The following is a 17,809-nucleotide window of genomic DNA, read 5'->3' on the forward strand; positions in this document are numbered from 1 at the left end:
TAATTAAAATCTGTCACTGTGGCACCATTGTAAAGACCACTCTTGGGAAGTTCTTCCTTGAAAGAAAATGGGTGAATAGTCCTGAATACCTAGGTGATAGTCTGAGTGGCTTCAGCCTCTCAGATGTGGATTCTTTGTCCCCATCCCTGCATGCCCAGGCTCAAGAACTCCTCAAAGATTCCTTCCCAGAGATGTCAGTGCCACCCCCTCCTTGGAGGAGGGTCCCTGGGGAAGGACATCTCAGCTGCAGGGTTGTGGATGCCTTTGTGAGTACATTCATCTGTTTAACAAATGCACACTGAAGTACACGCATGCAGGCTCTGGACTCAGACCTGTCTGGGTTCAAATCCTGCCTTTGCCTCTCCTCCACTGAATGATTGATCAAGTCAGACGATTCCTCTGAGCCACGGTTTCCACGTCTGTACAAAGGGGGAAATATTGCGTAACTGTTAAGTTTGTTGTGAGGCTTAAAGAAATAAAACAAGTTCCTGCCAGTAAGTGCCTTTGTATTCTGTAAGTGCTCAAAAAAAAAAAAAAAGTGGTGACGATGGTGATGAGGGTTGCCGACTTGTTTGTTGACTCATCTATTCACATGGTCGTCTGGCAAATATTTCTTGGAGGCTGGGCGTTCACATCCCTCTGTACTGCCTGTGGGGAGCTGGCATCAGTTCTCTGAACCTCCCCCGTGAAGTCCCTCCTGACTGGTCAGTCTCCTGGTGTATCAGTTTCCTATGGCTGCTGTCCCAAATCACCACAAACATAACGCCTTCAAACAAAACCAGTTTATTTTTTTCTTGGAGTATAATTGCTTTGCAATGTTGTGTTAGTTTCTGCTGCAGAACAAAGTGAATCAGCTATATGTATACATATATCCCCTCCCCCTTGAGCCTCCCTCTGACCCCCGCCCCATCCCACCCCTTTAGGACATCACAGAGCACCGAGCTGAGCTCCCTGTGCTATACTGCAGCTTCCCACTAGCTACGTATTTTAAACGTGGTAGTATATATATGTCAGTGCTACTCTCTCAATTCGTCCCACCCTCCCATTCCCACCCTGTGTCCACAAGTCCATTCTCTACGTCTGTGTCTCTTTTCCTACCCTGCAAATAGGTTCATAAGTACCATTTTTCTAGATTCCATATATATGTGTTAATATACAATATTTGTTTTTCTCTTTCTGACTTACTTCACTCTGTATGACAGACTCTAAGTTCATGCACATCACTACAAATGCCCCAGTTTTGTTCCTTTTTATGACTGAGTAATATTCCATTGTATATATGTACGACATCTTTTTATCTATTCATCATCTGTCGATGAACATTTAGGTTGCTTCCATGTCCTGGCTATTGTAAATAGTGCTGCAAAGAACACTGTGGTACGTGTATCTTTTTGAATTATGTTTTTCTCCAGGTATATGCCCAGTAGTGGGATTGCTGTGTCATATGGTAGTTCTATTTTTAGCTTTTTAAGGAACCTCCATACTGTTCTCCAAAGTGGCTGTGTGAATTTACATTCCCACCAACAGTGCAAGAGGGTTCCCTTTTCTCCACACCCTCTCCTTGTAGATTTTTTGATGATGGCCATTCTGACGGGTGTGAGGTGATACCTCACTGTGGTTTTGATTTGCATTTCTCTAATAATTAGTGATATTCAGCATCTTTTCATGTGTTTGTTGGCCATCTGTATGTCTTCTTTGGAGAAATGTCTATTTAGGTCTTCCACCCATTTTTTGATTGAAACAAAACCATTTTATTATCTTACAGTTCGGGAAGTCAGATGTCTGAAAATGGGTCTCCCTGGGTTAACATCAAGGTGTCAGCAGGGCTGCATTCCTTCTGGAGACCCTCGGCGAGAACCTGTTCCTTGCTTTTTCCAGCTTCAAGAAAGTTGTTCACATTCCTTGGCTCATGGCTCCTACCTCTATCTTCAAAACCAGCAGTGTAGGGACTTCCCTGGTGGTCCAGTGGTTAACACTTCGTCTTCCAATGCAGGGGGTGTGGGTTTGATCCCTGGTTGGGGAACTGGGATCCTACATGCCTCAAGGCCAAAAAAAACCCAAAACATAAAAAAAAAAAAAAAACCAGAAGCAATATTGTAACAAATTCAATAAAGACTTTAAAAATGGTCCACATTAAAAAAAAAAAAAATCTTAAAAAAAAAAGCAGTGTATCATCTTCAAATCTCTCTCTGACTCTCCGACCTCTGCTTCCCTCCTCACATCTCCTTCTCTGACTCTGACCCTCACGCTTCCCTCTTACAAGGACCCTTGTGATGACTTTGAGCCATCTGGATAATCCAAGATAATCTCTCCATCTCGAGATCCTTAACTCAATCACATCCTCAAAGTCCCTTTTGTCATGTAGAGTCACATTTGCACGTTCTGGGGATGTGGACGCGGACATCTCTGGGAGACCATGATTTTGCCAACCACATCCGGGTCCACTGCCTTGGCCCCCGCCACCTGGCTCTCTAGATTCTTTCTAGGTCTCTCTTCCCATGAAAGGAAACTTCTGCCCCAGGTCACTCAAGTCTTTGGGCTTTGGTACATCATCCCATCTGTCTAAATGCTCCTCTGCTCTCCCTTTGTCTGGTATTACTCACCCTTCACGTCTCCACACCACCCCCTCCTTCCCCCCACCCCACCCCCAGTTTCACCAAGTTCCCAGATTAGATTAAATCCCCACCTTGTAAATCACCTGAAGTCACAATGGCATGAGTGCTATTCCTTACTGCCTGCCTCCTTCGGGTCACTCTAAAGCCCCCTAAGGGCAGGGGCTGTGACTCTTGCTCACTGCTACATCCTCATACCTAGCACAGCACCAGGCATGTGGCAGCCCCTGGAAACAACTTGTTAGTTTGAATTGAATCGTTGCCCTTTCTCATCCTGCCCCATGGCTGGCTTCCTTGCTGCTATATACAGGTGTATTCGTTTCCTAGGGATGCTGTCACAAAACATCACAAGCTGGGTGGCTTCAATGACAGAAATGGATTATCTCAGAGTTCTGGAAGATAGAAGTCCACGATCAATGTGTTGTCAGGGTTGGTTCTATTTGAAGGCTGTGGTGGAGACAAAGTCTGTTTCACTCCTCTCTCCCAGCTTATGGTGGTTTGCTGGCAATCTTTGGCAACACTTGTGTTATAGATGTATCACCCTGATCTCTGCCTTCATCTTCTCATGGCCTTCTCCCTGTGCATGTCGGTCTCTGTGTCCAAATTTCCCCGTTTTATAAGGACAGAGTCATATTGGATTAGGGCCCACCCTCATGACCTCATTTTAACTTGATCATCTGGAAAGAACCTATTTCCAAATAAAATCCAAAATCCCATGCATAGGTACTGGGGGTTAGGACTTTAGCATCTTTGCGGTGGGGGGGGGGACACAATTTAACCCATAACACGAGGCTTCTGCCCTCGGAGTCACCCACACTTGAAACTTCAATCATCTTTGCCTCCACTTTCACGTAACTCAGAAAATATGGGTAAAGGGACTTACTAAGTAAAATAGACCCTTAAGCTGAGGGCTGGAGACCCCATGGCAAGTCCTAGAAGGTGTCTTTTTTTCTTTTTTTTTTTTGGTCACGCTGCACAGCATGCGGGATCTTAGTTCCCCAACCAGGGATCGAACTCATGCCCCCTGCAATGGAAGCCTGGAGTCCTAACCACTGGACCACCAAGGAATTCCCTGGAAGACATCTTAATCCTGCTTTCAAGATCTGCAAGTGAGGAAGAGCAGATGTGCCTTTGGAATTCCTATTTCTCAGGCTGTATCACCTGGAGGAATGAAAATGAAGAGATTTTATTATTTATTTATTGCAAATAATTGCAAGAAAATATTTCCTTGGCTTGGCCCTGCCCTACCATCCTCTTCCACTTTTCTGAAGTCTCTCAAGTTCTCCCCCAGGTCGACTGCAGGAGGTGTCTCACAGAAACTCCCAGATAAGCATGCTTATTGCCACCTCTTGTCACCACTAGCTTTGCTACATGGGTACGAGGTTTCTCATTTCAGCCCCCATGGCAATGTTGCAAAACAGGTACTTCCAATGTCCAGTTTTTTTTTCCACCCCCATGATTCTTCTTTTTTATTGAAGTATAGTTGATTTACAATGTCATGTTAGTCTCAGGTGTACAGCACAGTGATCCAGATACATATATCTTCTTTTTCAGATTCTTTTCCCTTACAGGTTATTACAAATATAATATAGGTTATTATATTGAGTATAGTTCCCTGTACTATACAGCAGGTCCTTGTTGATTATTTTATATATAGTAGTGTATATATGTTAATCCCAAACTCCTAATTTATCCCTCCCCCCCTTTCCCCTTTGGTAACCATAAATTCATTTTCTATGTCTATGAGTCTCTTTCTGTTTTGTAAATAAGCTCATTTGTATCTTTTTCTTTTTTTAGATTCCATATAAGCGATATCATATGATATTTGTCTTTGTCTGGCTTCCTTCACTTAGTATGATAAATCTTTAGGTCCATCCATGTCGTTGCAAACGCCAGTTTGAGATGCACAGAACGTGAGGTCATTGTCCAAGGCTGCACACTTGCAAAGTGGTGGAGCCATGATTGAGCCCTGTGTGTCTGACTCCAGGACTTGCGCCTGTAACCCTGCCTTAATAAATCACAGCCCCAAGCTGATGGGAGGAAAAGCAGGTCCAGAGGAAGAAAGGGCACAGCCTGGTCAGAGGTGAATCTGACCCCAAATCCATATAGACTATTATCTTTTCCCTTTTTTAAGGAATTAGAACTTAGGCACAAAAACATGCATGGCCCAAGGCATTGTTTTCCAATACCTTCTTATGAAAAATTTCAAACATACAGCAAAGTTGAAAGAATGTTGCTGTGAACTCTCATATACCCACCACCTAGATTCTACTTTCATATTTTGCCATACTTGCTTTATCACACATCTGTCTATCCATCCATCCACCCATCATCCACTCTCACACATCTGTCTGTCCATCCATCCATCTATCATCCACTCATCGATCGATCCATCCATCCATCCCTTCATCCCTCTATCTGTCGTATCTAAGCATCTTAATTTTGATGCTTCCAAAGAAGTTGCATTATCAGTACCATCCCCCTCTAAGTAGTTCATCACGCAGAGAGTTAACTAGAATTCAATATTTGTATATAGATTTTTATCTTTTGAGATCAAATTTACGTTAAGTGAAATGCACAGATCTCAGGTGTAATTTGCTAACTTTGGACAAACGCCTACTTCGGTGTAACCCAAATTTCTCTTGAGCTGTAAAATATCACCAACCTCACCCCACAGAGATATAACATATTACCCTCCCTTTTATTCTTTTATATGGAAGTATAATGTATACCCAGTAAAGTCCACAAATCCTAAGTGGATAGCTCAATGAATTTTCATATGAACTCTAAGCTTTTAACCACTGGGCTGCACTTGGAGTCACTTTTCTTCTTGCTAACTGGATTTTGTCTTTGGGGTAGATTCTTTGATATTAATATAAATCAATTAGGTTTTTCAATTAAGAGTGATTTTGCGCCCAGATGACAGTTGGCAATATCTGGTGGCATTTAGGTTGTCACCACTTGGGAGGTGCTACTGGCATTTTGTAGGTAGAGGTCAGGGATTCTGCTAAACACCCTACAATGCACAGGACAACCTCTTCCCCCCCACCCCCCCCCAGCAAAGGATTATCTGGCTCCAAACATCAATAGTGTCAAAATGAAGAAACCCTGATATCAATAGACCTCAAATCTTCCAATCCATCCATCCTCCAGCATTACCCAGATGTGTCTGGATTTGAGACTGAATCAGCTTGGGCTCCATCAAGGGGTCCTGCACACCATATATAAATAACTACACACCAAGATCAGATGAAGCATCAAAGAGGCACAGAAACCACAGAGGAGGTGCAGTGGGTCTGTTTCATTCACCTCTTTATGCGCAGAGCTTGGTGTCTGGTGACTGGTAAGTAAATAAATGAAATCGGTCAGGAAACTCCTTTATTATTATTTTTTTGCACACCTCCTGCGTGTCAGGTACCCTCTGTGGTATTCACAAATCTAGGGACTGTAAGAGATCCAAACCCAGATGTGTGATCGTGTGGTCAAGCTCTTTCACGGAGGAAGTTACAGAGTGCTCTGGAAACCGGGACGGGAGGTAAGCATTCTGTCTGTGGGAGGCGGAGGTGAGGGCGAGGGCCCTTCATGAATCACAGGACCTGTAAACAAAGCCTTTGAAGGAATGTGTCAGGTGAAGAGAGGGAGAGCAGTCCTGACAGAGGGAACAGCCCGGGCAAAGGCTTGGAGGGGAGAGATCATGCCCAGTGTTGTGGGCGTGGCAAGATGCTCTGGCGCTGCTGAATCCCTGGTTTACGGGGAAACTGCGCTCAGGCGAATGCGCGGGGGCGGGGGCGGGGGCGGGGCTGGTCCCAGATCAAGATGAACCTTAAGAGCCAGGCTGGGGACTTTGGACTTGATCCTGAGGGCAATGAGAAGGCACAGAAGAATTCAGACCAGGGGCGGGGCATGGACAGTTTTGCATTTTTGGAAGGTCATTCTGGGTGGGTGGAGGCAGAGGATGCGTAAAGAGGCCGTTTCAAAAAGTCAGAGATGACGAAGGCTTGAACTCAGGTGGGGTTGGGGGCAGAGGGTCAAGAATGACGTAGAAGTTTCCGAGGATGGAAAGGAAGGGTCCAGGACAGGGTTTCACATAGCGCACCCCCAGAAGGCTGATTTCCCAAGGCTGCTAAGCCCTCATAGAGCTAAAGTAAATAGAATAGGGTACCCTTCTCAACTCCACTGAGGAAATCCTAGGACTTTATTTTTTTATTCAACAAGTATTTGAGGGCCCATTGTGTGTCATTCATGCGGGATAGAGCCATGACTAAGATAGACCCAGACCTGCCCCCTAGGGGGAAATGGAGACAATAAGCAAGTGAACAAATGGATGATACAATTTAGAAAATTGACTTGGGCAGGAGGGGCATATAAAAAGAGGATGATGAAGTGGCACATGATGGATAAGGCAGGACAGTTTGGGGGGGGATGGTGAAGGCAGACTTCTCTGGCGAGGTGATATCTCAATGGAGGCTTGAGGGATGGGAAGGTGCCAGTTGTGTAGAGTCAGGCAGAGGTAAGAGCAGGTGCAATGGCCCTGAGGTGGACCTGAAGCGTGAAAAGAAATTGTCGTGAGGCGAGTCAGGCACAGAGGGAACAGCACGTGCAAAGGCCCTGAGGTTGCAAAGCCCTCACATGTGCAACTTCCAGCAAAGAGACCAGTGTGGTAGATCAGAGAGAGAGGGGAGAGGAGAGGGAAAAAAAGACTAAGAGGTGGCTGGAGCCAGACCCGAGGGCTGTGGAGGTCTTGGTGAGGAATTTAGATTTTATTCCACGTGTGGTATGAGGAGGACATTGGAGAGTCTGAACAGATGCGCTGTGGAGAATGATTTGGAGCAGAGCAAGAAGGGAGGCAGGGAGCCAATGAGCAACGTGTCCTCATTGTTCAGGTGAAAAACTATGGGCTGGCCCAAAAGTTCGTTCGGGTTTTTCCATGCGATGTAATGGAAAAACCCGAACGAACTTTTTGGCTAGCCCAATATTATTCGGACAGGCCTCGGTTCAGCACCGCCCTCTGCCAATTACATTTAAAAATTTCTAAATATTATATGATATCACTTATATGGGAAATCTAAAAAAAAAAATGATACAAATGAACTTATTTACAAAACAGAAACAGAGTCACTGACTTCGAAACACACTTATGGTTACCAAAGGGGAGAAAGGTCCGGGGGAGGGATAAATTAGGAATTTGGGATTAACGTATACACACTACTATATATAAAACAGATGATCAACAAGGACCTACTGTATAGCACAGGGAACTCTACTCAAGATTCTGTAATAACCTATAAGGGAAAAGAATCTGAAAAAGAATAGGTATAGGTATAACTGAATCATTTCGCTGTACACCTGAAACTAACACAGCATTGTAAATCAACTGTACTCCAATATAAAATAAAAATTAAATTAAAAAAATAAATATTTAAAGTTAATTTTAAAAAATTTTTTTTGAGGTATAACATCTACCCACTAAAGTGTACAATTCCCTGGTCATAAGTGGATGACTCAATGAATTTTTGCTTACGTGTAACCTCCACACCGCCCAAGGTATAGAACATTCCTTTCCTCTAGAACATGGTTTCTCAAGCCACCACAGTACTGATGTTTGGCGTGGGATGATCCTTTGTTGGGAGGGGCTGTCTTGTGTATTGTAGGATGTTGACCTCGACCCCAGCCAACACCCACTAGATGCCGGTAGCACCCACATCACACCTCTGACTTGTTTTTTTGTTGCTTGGAAGTTTGTGTGTTTTGACTACCTTCACCCATTTCCTGTACCCCTCCCCCATCACTCCCCACCTCTGGCAACCACCAGTCTGTTCTCTGTATTACTGAGTACGGTTTGTTTAGATTCCACATGTGAAATCATACAGCACTTGTATTTCTCTGCCTGGCTTATTTCACTTAGCATAATACCCTTCGGGTGCATCCTTGTTGTTGCAAATGACAAGATTTTCTCCTATTTATGGCTAAATGATATTCCAGTGTGTGTGTGTGTGTGTGTGTGTGATGCTTTCTTTATCCATTCATCCATTGATAGACACTTAGGTTGTTTCCATGTCTTGGCTATTGTAAATAATGCTGCAATGACGTGGAGGTGCAGATATCTCTTTGAGATCAAGATTTTATTTCCTTTGGATAAATACCCAGAAGTGGGATTGCTGGATCATATGGTATGGTAGTTCTATTTAAAAATTTTTAACTGTAGGGGCTGCACCAATTTACATTTCGCCAACAGTACGTGAGGATTCCCTTTTCTCCACATCCTCACTAGCATTTGTTATCTCGTCTTTTCTTTTTTTATAGCAATTTATATGTACATATATATGTGTGTGTATATGATTATTTTAAGGTGCTAAATAATCATGTATATATGATTATTTTAAGGTGCTAAACACTGTTTTTCTTTACTTTTTTTATTGAAGTATAGTTGATTTACAATATCATGTTAGTTTCAGGTATACAGAACAGTGATTCAGTTGTGCATATATATATTCTTTTTCAGATTCTTTTCCCTTATAGGTTATTACAAATATTGAGTATAGTTCCCTGTGCTATACAGTAGGTCCTTGTTGGTTATCTGTTTTACATATAGTAGTGTATATGTTAATCAACCTCCTAATTTATCCTTCCCCACCTCCTTTCCCCGTTGGTAACTATAAGCTTGTTTTCTATGTCTGTGAGTCTCTTTCTGTTTTGTAAATAAGTTCATTTGTATCTTTTTTATTAGATTCCACACATAAGCGATGTCATATGATATTTGTCTTTGTCTGGTTTACTTCACTTAGTCTGATAATCTCTAGGTCCATCCATGTTGCTGCAAATGGCATTATTTCATTCTTTTTATGGCTGAGTAATATTCCATTGTATATATGTACCACATCTTCTTTATGCATTCATCTGTCGATGGACATCTAGGTTGCTTCCATGTCTTGGCTATTGTAAATAGTGCTGCTATGAACTATCTCTTGTCTTTTTGATGACAGCCATCCTAAGAGGTTGAAGCAACATCTCCTTATGGTTTTGATTTGCATTTTCCTGATGATTAGTGACGTTCAGCACCTTTTCATGTACCTGTTGGCCATCTGTATGTCTTCTTTGAGAAACTTCTCAGTTTGGACAGCTCAGAATGTCCCCAGACAGTGCCAAATGTCCCTGGGGAGCATAATTGTCCCTGATTGAGAACTGCTGCTCTAGAAGTTTCCCTCATGCTCCTTTTCCAATGTCCCCATCCCCAGCACATCATTGGCTTTCATTCCCATCTGTTAGTCTTGCCTGTTCTTGAACATATTATGAATGGAAACATAAGCTGCCTCACTGCAGTCTTGTGTGATTATAGAGCTTCTTTGCACCTCGGTTTCTTTCTCTGTGAAATGGGTTGATGAATGCACCACCTCATAGAACCAAATGAGCCATTAAAGCCTGTAAAGGAAGGAGGTCAGAGAAAACATTGAATAAATGCTGCTTGTTAATGCTGTGATTTAATGTCAGCGCCCTTAGCTCCTGGCACACTTCTTCCTTTTTCCCTAATGGCTGGCATACAGTAGGTGGTCAGTAAACATTGTTATTATTGTAGTCATTATCGCTGCTGTGGAGTGACAAGGATTTGAACCCAGGCTACCCCTAGCACCAGTCTCATACCCTCTGGACTTCTAAGCCTGACAACCTGGCCTTGCCCATTTTCCTGCATGGAAACAACTGTCTCAGGAATCACTGATAACTTCTCCTGAGCTTCTTCTACCTCTGCTTTTTTTTTTTTTTTTTTTGGTTGCACGCATGCAGGATCTTAGTTCCCCAACCAGGGATCGAACTCGTGCCACCTGTAGTGGAAGCGTGGAGTCTTCACCACTGAACCGCCAGGGGAGTCCCTACCTCTGCCTTTTATATGACATGTGTATGGTAGTCTCTCCCTTGCCCTCAACACCCACTCCTCCTGCAGGTTCAGTGACGACCGACCGTGTGGGTTACTCCTCCTGTTTCTCTGATTGTGCCTCTACCGCTAGCTTCTCTCTCCCTTTCTGCCCAGGCAGTATCCTCAGCCTTCTGTCTTGCTCAGGCAGCCCAGCCCAGCCCTGACCTTTCCCTTCTTCCCCCAGCAATGCCATCGGAAAGCAAGGCTGGCTCAGGCCACAGGGTCATTCTGGGTCCAGCAGAAGCCAGAGGTTGCTTTGCTCCTTCTCTGACCCTGCTGTTTGCTCCATGTCCCCACAGAAGGGCAGGCAGACCTCTGAGAGAAGAGCATCCAGGGACCTGCCCTCATCTTCCCCCGTTCCCAAGTGGTCCTGCTGACGTAGCTAAGCATCGTCAAGGGTAGAGAAGGGAATATGGATCCCACCCCATCCTTGTCATCGGTGCAGGAACTGCCAAGCTGGGGGAGACAGAACAAAGAGAGGCAAAGGTATTTATAGTTAAGACGACTAAGATTAAATAATTAAATAGTAATAATAATATCTTAAATAATTAACATTATTTATAGTGGGGAGCACTCAGATCCCAGACCAGTGTTAACCAATAGAAAGAGAACCCAAGAACCCAAGTCACATACGTAATTGGAGATTTTCCAGTAGCCACATTAAAAGAGTAAAAAGACACTGGTGCTGTTCATCTTCATCATCTATTTTATTTAACCAGTATATCCAAATAGTTATCATTTCAATAAGTAACTAGTATAAAATGACTAAGAAGATATTTTATATTATTTTCTCATACTACATCTTCTAAATCTGGTATGCATTTTAAACTTTATAGAGCATCTCATTTCAGATGCTAGATTTTTAATCTGAACTCTGGATCTGTATTTAGATTTCATAAAACTCCAGTAGAAAAAGTACATCCGCTAATTATTAGACAAATGCAAATCAAAACTACAATGAGGTACCACCTCACACTGGTTAGAATGGCCATCATTAAAATGTCTACAAATAACAAATGCTGGAGAGGGTGTGGAGAAAAGGGAATCCTCTACACTGTTGGTGGGAATGTAAATTGGTGCAGCCCCTATGGAGAACAGTATTGAGGTTCCTTAAAAAACTAAAGCTAACATATGATCCAGCAACCCCACTCCTGGGCATATATCTGTAGAAAACCATACTTTGAAAAGATACATGCACCCCAATATTCATTGCAGCACTATTCACAATAGCCAAGACATGGAAACAACCTAAATGTCCATCGACAGATGAATGGATAAAGAAGATGTGGTACATATATACAGTGGAATATTACTCAGCTGTAAAAAAGAATGAAATAATGTTATTTGCAGCAACATGGGTAGACCTAGAGATAGATTATCATAATAAGTGAAGTTAAGCCAGACAAAGACAAGTATCATATGATATCGCTTATATGTGGAATCTAAAGTATGACACAAATGAACTTATCTACCAAAAAACAACAGACTCACAGATATAGAGAACAGACTTGTGGTTACCAAGTGGGAGGGGGAGAGGGGGAGGGAAGGATCGGGAGTTTGGGATTAGCAGATGCAAACTATTATTTATAGAGTGGATAAACAACAAGGTCCTACTGTATAGCACAGGGGACTATACTCAACATCCTGGGATAAACCATAATGGAAAAGAATATGAAAAAGAATGTATATATATGTATAGCTGAATCACTTTGCTGTACAGTAGATATTAATACAACATTGTAAATCAACTATACTTCAATAAAATAAATTAAAAAAAAGAAAAAGTACATTCACATGCTTAAGCTGTTCCAAGCCTACTCATAAATTTTCTAATAACTGAACTGAGGATTGTTTTTTTTTTTAATTCAGATTAAACAAAATAAAAAATTCAGTTCCTCAGTCACACCAGCCACATTTCAAGTGCTCAGTGGCCACATGTGGCTCATGGTGGGTGGCCCTGTTGGATGGCACAGATATAGAACATGAACATTATCCAGAAAGTTCCACTGGACAACAGTGTGGCTTTAGACCAGTTTGGTTTTTTTGGGGGGGGTGTTGTTTGTTTGTTTTTGTTTTTTATCAGTGTCAGTATTGACATTTGGGGCTGGATAATTCATTGTCAAGTGGGTTTGTCTTTTGCACTGTAGGATATTCACCAACATCCCTGTTCTCTATCCACTAGATGCCAGTAGCAGCCCCCCTTCCCCTCATGACAACCAAAAATGACTCTAGACATTGCCAAATGTCCTCTGGGGGGTGGGGGAAATAACCCTTAGGTGAGAAACACTGTTCTCGATCAAAACAGAGTTCAAATCCTAGTTCTGCTATGTGCTAGATGAGTGACTTTGGGCAAATCCCTAAGCCTCGGCATTCTCATCTGTGCAATGGGACAATGAGTAGCAACCACCTTATAGAACCACTGTGAGGGTAAAACCTAGCTTCAGGGTCGTGGGGATGACTGGAAGCCATGCCCAGCGCATAGTAGGTGTTCAATAAACAGTAGTTGTGATTACCTATTGTGAACCTAAACCCATAAACCCCTGTGCACCCGTTGTAAGAGCAGGGCAGCTCCTGGACGCTGAGGCCTCTCTGATGGTGTTCGGGGGTGCTTGTTGTCGTGTCCTGGAGAGACAGAGGATTTAAATCGCTTAAATAGGCAGAGTTCGGAGAGTCCAAGGATCTGGGGTCTGGTCCCAGCTCTGTCACTGATCTTGCTGGTCCTGGTACTTTTTGGGTGCCCAATTTTCCCCTCTGTGAGGTGCGGGGAGCTGACCACCGTGATCTCCCACTGGACCCTCTAGCTTGGCCTCTGTTTCTGATTGTTTCCTTAAGGAAGGGAGGAGGTGCCCGGGTAGACAACCAAGGGAGGGGGTTTGGACAAAAGCCAGACTCCACTTCCTGCTTCCTGCTGCCTCCAGTCTTTGCTAACACTGTGTCTTTTCCCTGGAACACTCCTTTCTCCACTCCCCACCTCCCCTGGCCCAGCTGGCTTCAGCTTATCCTTCAGGACTTGGTGTACGTGGCACCTCCTCCAGGAAGCCTTTCCTGATCCCCTGCCCGTTCCCAGTCTGGGACTGGTGTCTCCCACCGACTTCTACGCTTCTGCCACCCCACCTTGATCATTTGTCCATCTTGGCCAGGCTGCATGCCTGAAGTGTAGCAGGGGCTCAGCAGAGTGTGTCCATGCTGAGAGTGAGTGAATGGCATCCGGGCAAGAAGGGTGGAGAGTAGGTTAGCAGGACGTCGCGTTGAGCATGAAGGACCGGGGGGCAGGTGGGTGGGTGGGTGTTCTGATAAGCTCGCCTTGGCTACAGGTCCATGGAGTTTGGCTCTGGGTACCAGATGCAGGAGAGATGTGAGGTTTCGTGGGGTGGCCACTGCCTGCCACCTTCACACCTGCGTGTGCCGTCCCCTGGATGAGAAGATAAACCCACCTGTCTGGCTGTTAGAGGCTTGAGGGGTGGACCAGGAGGGAGGGTGAGGGTCTCCTGAGTGCCTGGATGAGGGAGGAGCATGGGGGACACTGGGGATCACGTACCTAAGGAGGATCGCCCTGGCAAAATCTGTTTGGCAGACGGTGGGGGAGAAGGGCAGCTGTTGTAACAGCCCAGGCCTGGGGTGACCAGAATCCCTGGAGGCTGCAGCCTTGTCAAGGAGGAGGCAGAATCCCATGCCAGCCCCTCCTGCTCTTCTCTGCCCCTGGGGCCGCCGCAGGGCTCGGCTGGGGAGTGAGCACTGCAGCCCCCATGCTGGCCATGTGGGGCCTGGAGGGGTACGGGGTGGGGCACAGGGGGGCCCTGAGGGGCTCCCCAAGCGGACAACAACCCCGGCCCTCTGCTTCCCTGGCAGCCAGGGAGTTCCCACGTGGGCACGCAGTCTCCCACTCCCGCACATTCCAAAACCCTGGGAGCCAGCCGCGCCTCCCCCAGGGAGGGTCCACCCAGCTCGGCCTGGTGGTGCCAGCCCCTGAGCAGGAAGTTGTCAGGTAGAACCCAGGGGACTTGAAAGATTAGGACAGATCTATGGTCAGCCTCCTGTTCACCTGTAAGGCCAGCCGGACCCTTGGGTGGGGGGCAGGGGGTGGGGTGGGGTAGGGGGGCGTCTCTTGGTCTGGCAACAGGCTTTTCGGGAGCCAGGCTGAGTCTGGTGGGTGGGGATCCCCTGTGCCCCTCTTCACAAAGGGTATCAGTTGGCAGGTGTTAGTCGCCACGAGGGCACTGAATAATGCCAGCTGACCTTTGCCAGCCACCGAGCCACTGCTTCCCCCTAGGGCAGGCCCTGCCCCTCTCGGGAAGCTCAGCAAGGCGTGTCCTCAACGCCCTCCCAGGAGCCCGGCTGGCTCTACTGGGCTGGGTTCAGTCACTGGGACTCGCTCGGGGTGTGAGGAGCACTCCCCGGGTGGGTGGGCAGGAGCATGGGCAGGGAAAGCCCTGCACACCTGGGGCGCCATCGGCGAGGGCAGCTGGTGGCTCTGACCGTGACCCTCCTCCTCACCTGCGGGCCAGGTAAGCCGGGCTGAGCTGGGGCCAGCGGAGGAGTCGGACAGATTCCTGGAAAAGAGGGGCAGATGTGACAGGCGCGTCAGCTTCCCAAGCCCCCCACAGGGGCAGCCACAAGGGCTTTTGCTTTTCAGCAAAGGCTTCCATCACAGCCAGCCAGGTGAGGCTACGTTTTCCAAACTGACTGGGGAGACTTCACACAGTGGCTGCATCGTGAATTAAATATTGCTGGATCAGAGATACCCAGGCACCTCTTCTTTCGCTGGCTCACTTGCACGTTCATTCCCTAGGGTTTGGGTGTGTTGTTTTTTGTTTTTTATTGGAGTATAGTTGATTTACAATGTGTTAGTTTCAGGTGTACAGCAAAGTGATTCAGTTATACATTATACATTCATTCTTTTTTAGATTCTTTTCTCATATAGGTTATCACAGAATATTGAGTAGAGTTCCCTGTGCTATACAGTAGGTCCTTATTGGTTATCTATCTGGTTTTATTTGGTTTTTTTGTTTTTTATTGACACCTCTGATCCCAGTACCTGTGCTCAGCTCTCAGGTGGGAAATGAGCAAGTCACAGCCCCAGGCTTGCAGGAGGTCCAGGCTGGTGGGCGAGGCAGAGTGGTGCCCAGGCTCTCTTGGTACAAGGCTGAGCAGGAGCTTTGCCACCTTAGGGGTTCTGGAGGTGAGGGTTTGCCTAAACTGCAGGGTGGTGTTCAGTTGGCAGGGATTTCTACAGGTGCAATTAGTGGAAGAAGAAAAAGGGCACTCCTGGCAGGGAGAACTGGGTGGGCAGAGGCCAGGAGGCAGGAAGGTGCAAGGTGTGTTTGGGTCGTTCAATGTGATGTGAGCGCATTTGGGCTGCTTGAAGGGGGGATGCTGAGGGGAGGGGTGGGAGCAGAAAGGCAGACTGTGAGGGTTAGGGGAGGTATGTTCTTGGCTCTCAAGGGGGACTTTGCAGGCCTGTTGGTCATCTGGGGGATCAGCTTGGGTCTGGCTAACCAGAGAAACCCACTGGCCTCAGGAAAAGCTGGGAGTCCAGCTTGATGTTGGGCTCTCTCTCCTATGGAAAGAAGGTCCAAGATCCTCCACGTGTGGCTCCAGGGCTGCCTAGACTCCTGGACTGTTTTACTCCAGCTGCCTCCTTGGGCAGGAAGTCAGGGCTTTCCAGCCAAACCACTCTGGTGTCCAAGATAACCTGAGAACGGGCATCTACTATGTGCCAGGTGCTTAAATATCTGTTCGTTTACTCCTCCCAGGAGAAAGGACTGTCCTCAATGCTTGTCTGGGAAACGGAAGCCACTAAGGCCTGAAGGAGAGTGATGGTGGGGTCATCCTGCTTCCCCATCCTGAGGACCTCAGGCCCTGGACACTGGCAGCCCAGGAGCCACCCGGAGTAGGTGGGCCGCCTCCTCACCCACACAGGCCTCTCTGCAGCTCCTGAAGCAGGTGGAGAGGGCACCCCAGCCCCCCAGCCCTGAGTCACCCAGGCCAGCTCTTGCCCCTGGAAGAGCTTTGCGGTTGGACGCCATTGTAAGGCACACACACAATGGCCTGAATTGTGGGCGGGTTTGTATCAGACAATTCCACCACCTCTGATGGGGCGTGTCCCCCTGAGCTGTCCCCAAAGCACATCACCACAAACAGAGGCTGTTTAACTGCTTTTGACCCTAAGGCTCCCTCAGAGTCTGATGCTGAGGGCTGTTTGAACTGAGCAGACTCTTGCTGCTGCCCCAGTGAGGGCTGGTTGCCTGGACTAAGGGTTGACACTCCTCCCCAATTCCCCATCAATTCCACAGTAAACAGGACACCTGTCAGGGCAGGGATCCCCCTGGAATATCAATTCAGACACCCTGCAGGACTCTTGACTTTAATGCTGGGAAAGACTCCCTTAATCCCTGGGCAGAGATGAAAAGAAATCTAAATCCAGTGCTGACAGGCTGTGTGTCCTTGGGCTTGACACCTAACCTCTCTGAGTTTCTATCTCCCCAAAGAGTAATTTAAAAAATGCCAGAGCTGGGGGCGATCCATTCCCCACTCACCTTTCCCTCCACCCTGGACCCCATCTGGTGCATCTTCATCCACATCTGCATCCTGTGCTTTTTCCCTCTTTGCCCCTGCGGCTGAAACACCCCAAGATCCCAGAGGACTGCAATAATCATCATTTTGTATTGCGTGCCTACTATGTGCCAGGGCTTTTTTTTTTTAACATTGTTATTAGACTATAATTGCTTTACAATGTTCTGTTAGTTTCTGCTGTGTAACAAAGTGAATCAGCCATATATATATATATATATATATATATATATACACACTACCAAATGTAAAATAGATAGCTAGTGGGAAGCAGCTGCATAGCACAAGGAGATCAGCTTGGTGCTTTGTGACCACCTAGAGCGGTGGGATAGGGAAAGTGGGAGGGAGACGCAAGGGGGGAGGGGATATGGAGATGTATGTGCCAGGGCTTTTACCTGCGTTATCTGGATTGAGCTTGTGTGGGTGAGAATAGGGGCATATTGCCTCCCATTTTACAGAAGAGGAAACTGAGGCTCAGAGAGGTTGAGCCTTTTGTTTAAAGTCACACAGCAGGGATCTGAACACCTATTTTTAGATGATTACTAAGTCCTGACCTTTACCCTCTGCCTGGGAAGAGACTGAGGGTTGAGGAGGATTTCTCCTCTCCTGGCTGTTTCCTGGCCCTTGAGTACCTCGCCCAGGGGAGATAGCTGTTCTCCATTGCCCCTCCCAGCAGGGCCCTGACAGCATGAAGATCTTGCTGTGCTGTTGAGCTCCT

The 17,809-nt window shown here is 46.3% G+C and overlaps 1 protein-coding gene and 1 long non-coding RNA gene across 3 annotated transcripts in view; one reads left to right on the top strand and one right to left on the bottom strand.

Annotated features, from left to right (window-relative positions):
• MUC16 (mucin 16, cell surface associated) overlaps positions 1 to 17,809 on the top strand; it is a 143,198-nt gene that overhangs the window by 44,750 nt on the left and 80,639 nt on the right. The window lies entirely within an intron of this gene.
• LOC309624716 lies at positions 974 to 17,180 on the bottom strand. 2 transcript variants are annotated; one of them, XR_014242088.1, is made up of 5 exons: positions 17,058 to 17,136; positions 15,016 to 15,071; positions 13,636 to 13,933; positions 13,070 to 13,143; positions 974 to 3,773 (listed from the first exon to the last, which is right to left on the bottom strand). It is a non-coding gene; the product is annotated as an uncharacterized lncRNA (long non-coding RNA). The 2 variants fall into 2 exon arrangements; XR_014242089.1 differs by lacking the exons at positions 974 to 3,773; positions 13,636 to 13,933 and adding an exon at positions 7,164 to 10,977 and having other exon boundaries at positions 17,058 to 17,180.

The sequence above is a fragment of the Balaenoptera borealis genome (assembly GCF_965194805.1).
Source record: "Balaenoptera borealis genome assembly, chromosome: 2".
NCBI classification, from domain to species: domain Eukaryota; kingdom Metazoa; phylum Chordata; class Mammalia; order Artiodactyla; family Balaenopteridae; genus Balaenoptera; species Balaenoptera borealis.